The sequence below is a fragment of the Ailuropoda melanoleuca genome, chromosome 11 (assembly GCF_002007445.2).
Source record: "Ailuropoda melanoleuca isolate Jingjing chromosome 11, ASM200744v2, whole genome shotgun sequence".
NCBI classification, from domain to species: domain Eukaryota; kingdom Metazoa; phylum Chordata; class Mammalia; order Carnivora; family Ursidae; genus Ailuropoda; species Ailuropoda melanoleuca.
Window position 1 is genome coordinate 21,567,385 of NC_048228.1, and position 12,388 is coordinate 21,579,772.

Below are 12,388 nucleotides of genomic sequence, written 5' to 3' on the forward strand. Positions count from 1 at the left end.
TGTTGACATTCTGAAAAGATAGAATCCAGAATTTATTGTGCTTGGGATGAGTAACTTCATTCACTTCTTGCTGAGTATTTTATGCATTTTATGTAAATGTTGATTTTAGATTTTGTTTGAAGAACAGAGAAGGCCTGGAAAACATACACTATACCACTGAAGATGTATTTAATTCTACTTTATTGCCTTTAAAAAATCATTGCTACTTCTTTTGTAACAATGTATTAACATTCAGTGGCAACTGTGGAAAACAGGAGATAGTTGAAGTTTAAATTACTCAGTCAAAAAATGCCTAAAAGAACTATATAAATTCTTTTTGAAAAACATTTAAGAACATTTAATAAATGTATGGTAAAGGTGTTTATTTTTGGAGGGCTGTGTGAAGGATTGCATTTTTTTTTCCTTCTCTCTGAAGGGCTAAGAGAAGTTGAGACTCATTGGGTCCTCCCCGAGCAGAGTGTATGTCTGCACTCTCTGACTTTGATGGATCTTTCCAGACCTAGTTCTGTTCTTTCTGAAAAAATGTTTAAGGTGCTCCCCTCCCTCCACCTTGCCCTGTCCCCCCATCTTCTCCCTCTCCTGTTTTCTTTATCCATACCATAGTTTTTTGTTTGTTCTTGTGTTTTTGTTTTTGTTTTCTTTTATGTCAACTTAGAAAACGGTCGGCTTAGGCTTAGACCCCCCCCCCCCAACCAGGACTCTCTCTACCAATGTTTCCTCTGCCCAGAAGGAGCAAAACCTTTCTGTCTTCGACGACAGTTTGCAGCAGCGCTGGACCCCCTCGCACGAAGTCCTGAGCAGGAACCTTTATCTTCCTCGGTCCGGCGATATGATACCTAGAACCGTCTCAGCTGTCCCTGAGAAGGCAGTGAGTGGGGCAGCATATCGCATGGGACTTGAATCCCAGATTAGTGGCAATCCAGTTCCTGGGCTCTTTCCCCATTCTGCTTGCGTCAACAGCCCCCTCAACTCTGCTTCTCTGGGGATCTGGGGAGGGTTGCCGCCCCCAGCTGAAGCTTGATGGTATCTTCCTCTGTCCTCCGGGATGGACTAGCGGGGCCTTCCCTGGCGTCACTTAACGTGGCTGCTTGCGTTTGGTTGACGACGGGCGTGTCTGATTTCACGCGGCCGCGTGCGGGCACCGGGTGGGGGTTGCTGAGTGGACAGAGGTAGAGATCTTGCAGTCCATCCCCAGTGCCAAGGAAGGGGTTTTGCCTGCCAGAGCCCAAGGCTACAGACGACAGGTCACTTTGTTAGAAAATCATATAATATCAAACATAAGAAAGTAAAATAAAACCCTTCTTCTGCGGGCCTCAGGCAATGTTCATTCACAGTATTCTACTAACCTTAGCGCCTCCAGCCCTCGCTTAAAATCCGTGAAATCGTAGGAGCCACTTTTATCTGATGAGGCAGGGTCTTGTTTGTTTCTTTGACAGAAGGAAGGAAGGAAGGAAAGAAGAAAGAAAGAAAGAAAGAAAGAAAGAAAGAAAGAAAGAAAGAAAGAAAGAAAGAAAGAGAGAAAGAAAAGCGAAAAAGTCCCGCCTGCGAATTCTAGGCTGGGCTCCAATGGCGTGAAGCTCTCCTCCCCAGCCCGGAACCTCCTTTTCCCCGTGCAGCATCCCCCCCGCCTTGTCAACCGCCCAGCTCCAGGGGATGGCAGTCTGGACATCTGGCCAGGACCTTCTGGACCCATGGATTCCGCGGGAGCCACGCGGTCCAACTCTTAGAAGGACCCAAAGTCCCGTCGTTCCACCTGAACTTGCCCCCAAGGGTAGCTTCGCCTTGGGCCTCACTGAAGCGCCTGAACAGCGGCTCGGGCGCAATCGTGTCCCACCGCCTTCTACTGACCAGAACAGCTGTTTTATCTTAATGTTCATTTTTTTGGCCCGGCAACAAAGGAGAAGGACGGTGGCAAGACGTGCTGCTTCGCATTGCTCTGACAGTATTTTCGGAGGGACCCGGAGAAGTGGCGGCCCAGAAGGCAACCCACGCACCTCCGAGGACCCCTTTCGTGTCTCCGCACTAGTATTTGCACGTCCCTTGGGACAACAACACCGGAATCTAATCCTCAGCTGCCGCCGCGTGCCCGCCCACCTCCCTCCGGCGTCCCCAGCGCGAAGCTCCAGGCTGGCATCGCAGCCGGGTCGCTGGGGCAGCACAGAGCCATCCCTGAGGTCGTTCTGGGGCGACGCGGCCGCCCTCGCGTCCGCGCTCTCGTCGCCCCCGCACGCGCCGCTCTCGGCCCAGGCTGCGGCGTCGTTGGCGGTCGCGGCCCAGGCTGAGCAGGGCCTCTTGGCTGCGCCCCGGGGACGCCTGCCGGGGACGGGACCGCGGACCCATTTGTTTCTCCGCAGTCTCAGAGTCGGCCTGGGGAGGCCCAGGCCGGGGGAGCGCCACCCCCCTCCCCGCCACATCCCTCCTCACCCTCTCTCGGGCTTCTGTGCCTTCATTCCCCAGCCGCCATATACCTTGAATGGGTCGTCCCTGCCTGCCTCCCTAGAGCTGCCTCTCGAAGCCCTGGGGTTGAACATTAACCAGCCGGAGCTATAGAGTGGGGTAAAACGTTACATATAAAAATGAATCATCTATCCGATCGTGGGAGAGAGGACCTATAGCGAGCTCTGCGCCTAGAGCTGACCTGGCAATGTCCCCGGCCCAGTGCACAGACCCTTCTGGCATCCACTTCCTAGGGACCATTCGGCTGCCGGAGGCTGAGGTTAGGTGGAGGCGGGGGAGATGGGGGTTATCGAACCAGCCGTTCTCCTTGAGTAACCTGATGTTTAAGCTTTCTAACGCAAGCGAATTTCCTTTCGTTTTACACTTGAGGTACACAGAAAGGTCTGGAACAGCCTTTCGTATCTTAACAAAGTGAAGAGTAGCTGAAGTTCTAGAAAGAGAGGCTGCCCACAAGGTCGAGAACCCAAGCTGATCAGTAGACTCCGGGGATCGGCCGCCAGCCCAGGCGCTTTGGATGGACCCTGCGAGGCAAGGCTGGGTGGGTAGTGAGTGCAGCCGGAGCTTTGCAAGCCGGGCTGGAGCCAGAATGGAGGCGCAATGTGGGCGGAGCAAAGCGCGGGGGGTGGGGGTGCCTGGCCCCGGGGCTGAGCCCAGACGCACCGTCCTGCCGAAACGCGGAGCCCAGGTCGCACCCCGACTTCCCTCTCCTGGACGCTGCCTGTTTCCCAGTCTGACTTATTTCTTTCTTTAAATCTAAGTACTGCCTAGACTCACTTGCCCAGTCAAATATACAGAACTTATGAAAAGATAACAACTGGGAAAGAATTCAAGATAGTGCACCTCCTGAGTTCTTCTGCCCTCACCTGGAAACATTGGCAACCGTGGTGCTGGGCAAATCCCTGAATAGATAGGTGATTCCGTTTCCAAATCTCTCACTCCCTCTGTCTAACCTCTCCCTTCCCCTATCCCTCATTCAAGAAAAGAGATAAAGAAGGTGCTAGCAAGAGAAAGATGTAATGTTATATAAAGCTTTCAGGAGTTGTCAACCAACCTGCAGAATAATTCTTGTACTTCTTAAGCAGATTGGTTTATTTCTAGCCAAAATAGCTGCTTTACTCAAAACAGTGCCTAGCCCATAATAACCTCTTGGTAAGGATTTCTTGAACAGGTTAACTTCCCTGCTCCCACCCTACCTTGGACTCTATCTCTGACCTGCTTATTGGAGCATCATAATTTTTCCTGAGAACATTTACCCGAATCTTTGTGCTCAGGGGTGTGAGAACTGGCTGTGGTGGCATGTGCATCTGGTGTGAGCTGTGGATCATTCCATTCCTCTCACAGTCATGTCCTGGCTTCTTCCAAAACCACTTCTTCTCTAGTGTGCTTGCAGCCTGTACAGTGATGGTGAGACTTTCTGGCAGGAGGTAGGGGATGGCAACAGGGACATTCAGGGAACAAGGTTTCAGAGCCTCAGCAGGCATCAAGCATGGGGTGAACACACATATTTGTATTAGTTGAATATTAATCAGTTCTAGGAGAAAGGACTTTGAGTGTAAGATGTGGTTCCAGGATATTCATCACTCAAGTAGTGTCAGTGCTCTAACTTCAGAGCACACAGTATTTTATGTGATTACCATAGAGCAACACAACCCAAGTTTGTCATCACCCAACTTTGTGTTACCCCACTTCCCTTGGAAAAATAGAATTGACTCAAATGTTCAACCAGTTAGCTCCCCAGAGGGAGTGAACACATCAAAACAAATAAATAAAAAGAGATATGAGTCACACTAGGTTGCCCTACAGTGACTTAGAGACACAGAGAAACATAGGTGGGGAAAGGGCATTTACTATTAAAGGTGCAGGTAGCTGGGGAAAGGGATAAGATAAAGGGTATTGCAGTGCTCACTCAAACTGTCTTCTCCCCTCACAAAAATTGCCATGTTATCTGACACTCTCAATCTATTTGTGTCCTGGGTAACAGACAGTTTGACCAAGAGGTCGTAGACTAGAGGGCTTGGGTGATTGGAAACAAGTTTGACAAGAAAGGAATCTGGGTGAGGTGCCACCATGGAGGTGGAGAGATGAGGCCACAGTGGCTGGAGCAACTGGCAACCCCAAGTCTCTGCTGGACACTCTCTTGACGTGCAATGCCTTGTCAGAGAACAGAGGGTTAGGAAGAGCTATCCACACAACTTCGTGGATGGGAGAAAGTTACGTCTCTCTCTTCACATCCCTTTTCTTTACCTTCCCCTTATTTCCTGCCATCCTCATTTCCTCCTTTTCCTTTGGCCCTTCTCCACCTCAGTAGGCTCTCCCCAGAATTTTGGCTGCTCCTGGATTATCCCCTATTTGTCCCCTCTTTTGAATTAAGGCTTCAGATTGTTTCTAGTGTTTACTCTTCCAGACGTGAAAAGTTGTTTTATCCAGTCTACTTGTAAACCATTTGTATTCATAAATATTGAGTGCTTGTATGAACAATAAAGGTATCAGGGCTGATAAGTAAAGCATGCAACATTGGAATATGTCTCTTCACAGCAACAGAGGGACTGTGAACATTTTAACAAAGCCCACTACAAGCAGGATATCCCAGAAAGGTCGTGAACACACTCCTTTCATCCCAGGCAGCTTTACCCTTGGCATTATGACCACCAAAGTGATAAACCTCAGTTCAGTTTATTACTCTCAGCTTCGAAGCTCCTTTTGCCTGAGGCTCCCACTGTCCCCATTGTCAAGAGAACATACAATCCTGTGTAGAGTTTATGTGTTAATGTGAGTTCCTTTCTGCATCTCTCCAAACAAAGGTACTTATTTTTCTTGCTATATCCTATTGTTATTGGCTCAGCAGTATTTGATGGTGATTTCTGTTCCTTTCATGGTTGGAGAGCACCTTCATTGTCATCCTGCATTTTCAGATTAGAATTCAGTAGAAAGATGTCTTCCTCCACAGAAGAGTTGTCCCATTTCCACCCTTTGATTCCTTTTCCTTTCTAACTTCTTCCAACATCTCTTTTAGAGATAATTCTACTTTCACGATTCTCTCCCTTTTTGCTTTTTAAATTTCCTTTCTGGGCACTCATACGTGAAAACTTATTTTTTGTCTATATCACTCCTTTGTCAATTACCATGTGGGGTGTGTTACTGTGAGTTAAGATTTGGGGGTCATTTTCTTTAAAGCTTTTTGTTGGAGCCTGGAACCATACTTGCTAAATAGTAGGTCTTCAATAAATGCCCCCCCCGCTTTTTAAAGATTTTATTTATTTATTTGACAGAGAGAGAGACAGCCAGGGACAGAGGGAACACAAGCAGGGGAGTGGGAGAGGAAGAGGCAGACTTCCCAGTGGAGGAGCCTGATGTGGGGCTCGATCCCAGGACTCCTGGATCACACCCTGAGCCGAAGGCAGACGCTTAATGACTGAGCCACCCAGGTGCCCCCAATAAATGCCTATTGATCAAATGGTATAATTAAAACCTCTGTTCACAAAGATCAAAGGCCAAAGATATTAAAATCTATTGAATTGGCATGAGTTAAATCTCAGATTAATTCTAATTCATTTCTAATTTTCTCTCAACACATTAGATATGGAAAAGAATTCCATAGCAGAAATTTCACCTTTATCTTTTTTTAATCATCACTACCATCATTTTTTATTGTATCAGAGCACTTCTAGGGTAATGGATCATACACCATTTTTAGGGTGATGATCAGGGTTCATAAGGTACTGGACACATTTTAATGTTTCTTAATAAATAGCTTGGGGACTGCGTGTGGTGAGGGAAACAGAAGGGAGACGTGTATGTAGTGGTTGGAGGAGGGGGGCACACAGATGACGGAAGTGTCCAGCTTATAATGTCAGAACCTAGGATCATTCTACTAGTTAAGAGATTAGGATCTCCAATCTCCAAAATAATTTTACACTCTTAACAATTTAACTATTCATAATAAACAGTAAAATATAGTGCATCACAATAAACGATGAACAAAATCCTTTTTTCACTTTTATGGTTAGTGATGAGGAACTTGAGAAGTTAAAAATGTTAGTCAACCCCATAACAACAAAAAAATATTAACCCAATCAGACTTTAACTCAAGTCATAGACCAAACACACCATTGTTATTTTTATTTCTGCTCATTGTTACCCCATAAACCCCAAATATTTTTGATTAATTTATTGGTGGCAAAATATTCCTTAGATCATTTACCCTACCCACTCCCATTTCCCAGCTGCTATCATAAACAGTAAGCACACTTCACCGCAACAATGGAAAGATTGGCGTTACTTTTGGTGACACAAGTACGAAACATCTAGTAAGTCTTGTTATATATCAGAAAAGATGTTTTACCTTACTATGCTAAATAAACAAACGAATACCTATACGAACAAGAACATGTATGTAGGAGTTGGGATGGTAGAGAGTTACAATGAGGTGCGTTTTGCAGTGCCTATATGGTTTTCAAAATCCCATCTCTACTGGAGAAGCAGTGGTCCTGTCCTTGCTGTTTCTTGGAAGCCACTCTAGATTAGGCTGGGGATTCAAAAAATCAAAGGGGAGGATGACTGGGACATTGCAAGATGAGATAGAGCAGACAAATTATCTTTGATTGTTTCAGGCACTATAATCATCAATTAAAAAATCAGCTACACACTCAAGAAACAGCGGGCCAATAGTATTTTCACAGCACTCTACATATATTTTTGGCATTATATTTGATCTGATTTTATGCATAATCTTTTCTAAACATAACTATAGGGTGATGCAAAAGATCTGGTTTATTGACTATTTCAATGAGCCAAGCACTATGCTAAATGCTGTTCACATATTATTTTAATCAGTTCTCACAACAATCCTATAAAATAGACACTGTTTTTTGTTTGCCTTGTTTTATTTTGTCTTTGACAGATTAAGAAAACTGATACTCAGAGGTGACTTGCTTCAGGCTACCTTGCCAATGGGTGGCAGAGTCAGGTCTCGAAAAGGACTCAAATCAGGCACAATCTGACAAGAGCTTTGTTCTTTCAACCACTGAACAAATGGCCGCTGGGAAAACAATTTAGTCTTCTGTAACACTTTTGTTTACATGATTAGAAAATGCCATTTATGGGGCGCCTGGGTGGCTCAGTAGTTAAGCGTCTGCCTTTGGCTCAGGACGTGATCCCGGCATTCTGGGATCGAGCCCCACATCAGGCTCCTCCGCTGGGAGCCTGCATCTTCCTCTCCCACTCCCCCTGCTTGTGTTCCCCCTCTCCCTGGATGTCTCTCTCTCTGTAGAATGAATAAATAAAATCTTTAAAAAAAAATGCCATTTATAAAAGACATATAAAGGAAATATATTAAAAAGTGCTATGAAAATAATGTTGCCTAATTAGTTTATGAGATGATTAATGTTTGAAAAAAAAATGATTATAGTAACCGAGACAATCAAGGGCAAATTTGTTCTCTTTCACATGTGTCCCAAGGCACATTTCTTAGACTAAAGTAATAGGCATAACCTCTTAAGTTAATTTGAAATATGACATTTTATTCTTTTCTTTTATTTTTTTAAAGTAATCCCTACCCCCAACATGGGACTTGAACTCGTACCCTGAGATCAGGAGTTGCATGCTCTTCCAGCTGAGCCAGCCAGTGCCCCTGCAATGTGACATTTTAGATATGATAGGAAAAGGAGCAAACTCTTGCTAATATTAAAGAAAAAATTTAGACACACACACACAACACACACGGGTTGGTATGTGATCAAATGATTTTTCCTTGGTCTTATACATTATGACCTGCTTCCTCCTTTCTTGCCTCTGCTCACCCTCCACTGCCCCTTTCTATGCTAACTGTAGGTATCAGCTTATATCCCTACACTGGCTTCCCTGACATCTTGGCATCAGTTAGGTCAAGGTGCCCCTTCTCTGTGCTCCCATAGCCGCATCAAAGCACAGAACACACTTCCATGAATTTAACACATTTGAAGATTATAGGTCAGTTATTTTGTAGAATGTTTTTTAATTTGGGGGGTGTGTGTGATATTTTCATGTGATTAGATTCCAATTACATATCTTCTATGATATTCAGGAATATCACAGAAGCGATGCTGTATTCTTAGGCACACAATGTCCACCTAAACAATATTTCCGGATGTTACATTGCTTCCTTGATTTAGGTGGCGTCAGCTAGCTTCTCTACTGTTACACTTTCTTTCCCTTATTGCAGTTAGTATTTCACAAGCATAAACTATTTCTTTATAGTGAGAAACTGAAGCCTCCTGCCAACAGCCACGTGTGAGAGCTTGGAAGTGGTTTCTCCAGCTCCCTGAATGACTGCAGCCCTGGACAAACAGCTTGACTGCAGCCTAAGCTGCTCCCAGATTCATCCTCAAAACTGGGTGACGTAATAAATATTTATTGTTTTAAGAAGCTAAGGTTTGAGCAATTTGTTACATTGCAAAGGTAACTAATCCACTACATATCTACTTCCTGTCTTCCACAAGTTTTTGTCACTTTTCATCTGTTACCGTCTTCCCCCTTCTTCTTTGCACCTCAGGGTTCTCTCTCTCTCCCTCTCTTCCTCTTTCTCTCTCTCTCTCCTTGCCCTTTTAATAGCATTTGGGGTAAAATAGAGATAAATCTACTCAATTAGCCACATTTTTACCAGAAGCCCAAGGAAGTGAATCTTTTTTTTTTTTTAATATTTTATTTATTTATTTGACAGAGACCTTGAGAGAGGGAACACAAGCAGGGGGAGTGGGAGAGGAAGAAACAGGCTTCCTGCTGAGCAGGGAACCTGATGCGGGGCTCAATCCCAGGACCCTGGGATCGCGATCCGAGCCAAAGGCAGATGCTCAATGACTGAGCCACCCAGGCTCCCCCCAAGGAAGTGAATCTTAAGCACAGATTTGAAGGAGAGAAAGGATGGGACTTAGTGGTGCTGTTTAAGAAAAACATTTGAGATAGAAGAAATATGAGATAAACACTAAGAGATAGAAAAATAAGTTTATAGAAAATAATAAGCAACTGGAAAAGATATTTCTTTTCATATTTAATAAATAAAATTCCGAATTTTTAAAAGTATAATTTTAAGACTATTTCTTTTGTCTGTCCAGCTCTGCTCTCCTTCTGGAATCAGAAGTGTCTTCTTTTTAGAGGAAATGCTCTTCTCTTTACCTAAACTATACTGTTCTAGTGGAGGCTGCCAATTATGGATTTGGTCTCTCTGTCCACAAAAGGGGCGTATGACCTAGGTGGGCCCTTCAGTTCCCTCTCTGGGAATTTCCAACAGGATTTAGAGAAGAACTAGTCCTTTTCAGGAAGAGATTTCTAAAATGATGTTCTCCAGGGTAGAAGGTTGCAGTCTCCAGTAAGACAGAAAGCTGACTCAGAGAGAAACAGAGGTTAGAGTTGGATGGAGAGAGACTCTAGCCATGTCCTTGTTTTTGTGATCGTTGAGGTCCATGCCCTTCCTGAGATTTTGTTCCTCAGGTCAGTATTGATTTCCTGGTTTGCCCAAGGTAGCTCAAATGGGGTTTCTGTTACTTGCAACCAAAAGAGTTCTTGCTTCAGTAGAGTGTCCCTTCCCCACCCCCATAAATAGTCTTCTCCCCTGAGAAGAGCAGAAAAGAAGTGCTTTTGGAACTATGATTTGAGATTGTCTTTTGGCATCCTCGGAGGCACTGGTGTAAGAAGAAAAATCTCATCTTCCAGTGCCCTCCACTAACACTACCTGGGAAGTATTGAGGGGGTGAAGGAGAGCTGTGTACACAAACATACACACACCTGTTAAGCTTTTGTGCCAACACAATAATATTTATTGAAGGTCTATTATATTTCAGGCACTTTTACAAACATCTTTTCTGTATTAGTCCAAGAAAGTAGATTTTCAGACTGCTCCTAATTGTAGATTAGATAATACCTTTAAGATAAAAGATGTCAAATATTAGTTTTTCCAAAATGGAAACGTTACGAGCAAAGACTAATTTTGTGCACCTTTCCTTTTTAAAAGTTTTTTATTTAATTCAATTTAGTTAACATATAGTGTGTTATCAGTTTCAGGGGTTGAATTTAACAATTCATCAATTGCATCTAACACCCAGTGCTCATTACTTCAAGTGCCCTCCCTAATGCCCATCATCCAATTATCCCTTCCCCCCCACCTTGCACAACTTTCTATACCTTCTCCAGGTTAAACCACCATTTGGATGTTTCTTTTGCTTTCATAATGAAAGGTTATCCCAAGAAACTCAAAACAAGATTTCGAGTGCAAAAGCTATTACAGTATTACTATTTGAATGACTTGTTTCTAAAGGCATTTGGAGAAAGATGATTAAAAATGAACAAAAATCCAAATCAGCTATAACTAAATAGCGTGACTTGCCTTGAAATTCTAGCTTTATTCATATAATTTTGTGTCCTCCAAAGAAACAGACTGAAACAAGCCAGCCCAAATCCATACAGACAGACTTAAGTTCAGGAGAGTCGTGGTGCTAAAAGCATTAATTCCACTTTTGATTAGTACTTTGAAACCTGGGCAATTAGTGTTTGTCCAGTAATTTCTCATGTGTTTCCCCCCGTCTTCCTAAGAAAAACGGTTGCAACAGTTTAGAGCTCTTATCTGAAGAAATTTCCACACTGGCAAAGGTACCAACTTTTCACTTTCGTAGTGGGTGGTCTGGCACAGAAATTTCCCGGTGGCTGAGAATCTGGAGCCTGGCTGGGCCTCCCATAAGCTGCAGTATTAAACATTTTTATATGAAATTTAAGATGTGAACTGTTATAATTAAAAATAGGTAATTAGGTTTTTCCCATTAGAAAATTGTAAGGAATTCCCAGCATATTCTGTAGAGTTAAGACTATAAGTCTGGTCATAAATTAAATTTCTTCTTGCTCATTTAAAAAAAAATGTAGTATCTTGATTCCTGACTTTGCTCTTCCCTTTTTTATTCTTTCTTCTATGCCCTTCTAACGTTTTGTCTCAATTATTAAATATACATGCATATTTAAATTATGTTTAAACATGGTATGTTTTTGTTTTCTAAATCATTTATTTAATAAAAAAGTTATCAAACACTATGCTAGGAACATTAGAGGATAGGGAGGTAATAATTATTTATTAAGATAAGTGTTTTACACCTAACACCTCATTAATGATGACAACGAATCTATGAAATAAGCATTCATTCCCATTTTCCAGATGAAGAAACTGAGACGCCAAGAGATTAGTTAATTTGCCACGAATCACGTAACTAGAAACTGGTAAAACCAAATTTAAATCTGAGATTGTTTGACCTCCAAAGCTTTTTCTCTTGACCACACTATACTGTGTTCCTATTCACCACCCCAAACCAATGTAGAATACTTACCCAACTCATTCCATGATGGCTCCAACTCAGGAACAACCACCTCTAAGTAAAGCAGATGTGCTAACTACCATACACAGAATGATATAACCTATATTCTCAGGAAGTTTAAAATATATAAGAATAGATAAATCACGTAAGCATATAACTGAAACCAAAGTCAGAATTCAGTAAGTATCTTAGGCGTGGTACAAAGTTCCCTGGACTTTCAGAAAAGAGTGAGAATACTTCTGGCTGGTAGGATTAAAGCATGTCTGAGATTCCTTTTGACTTTGGTTTTGAAAGATGGGCAGGGTTTTAATGGAAGTGGTAGGAGGACATTCAGGCAGAGGGAAAAACGCAATACAGATTTAATGGTAGATGTGGGATGAGTTTGGCAGACAGAATAATCCAGTGTGTCAAAGTAGTGGAAAGTAAGCCTGGAAAGCTAAATTGTGGCTAGAATGTGGCAGACATTGAAAACTAGACTAAGAAGTTTGGAGTTAATTGTGTAGGCACTGAGTAGATGGGAGTGAGATTTTTGAGCAGAATAATGAATGGATATATATTGTACTTTAGTAAGTTAATGTGGCAACGATGTGTAACCAAACTGC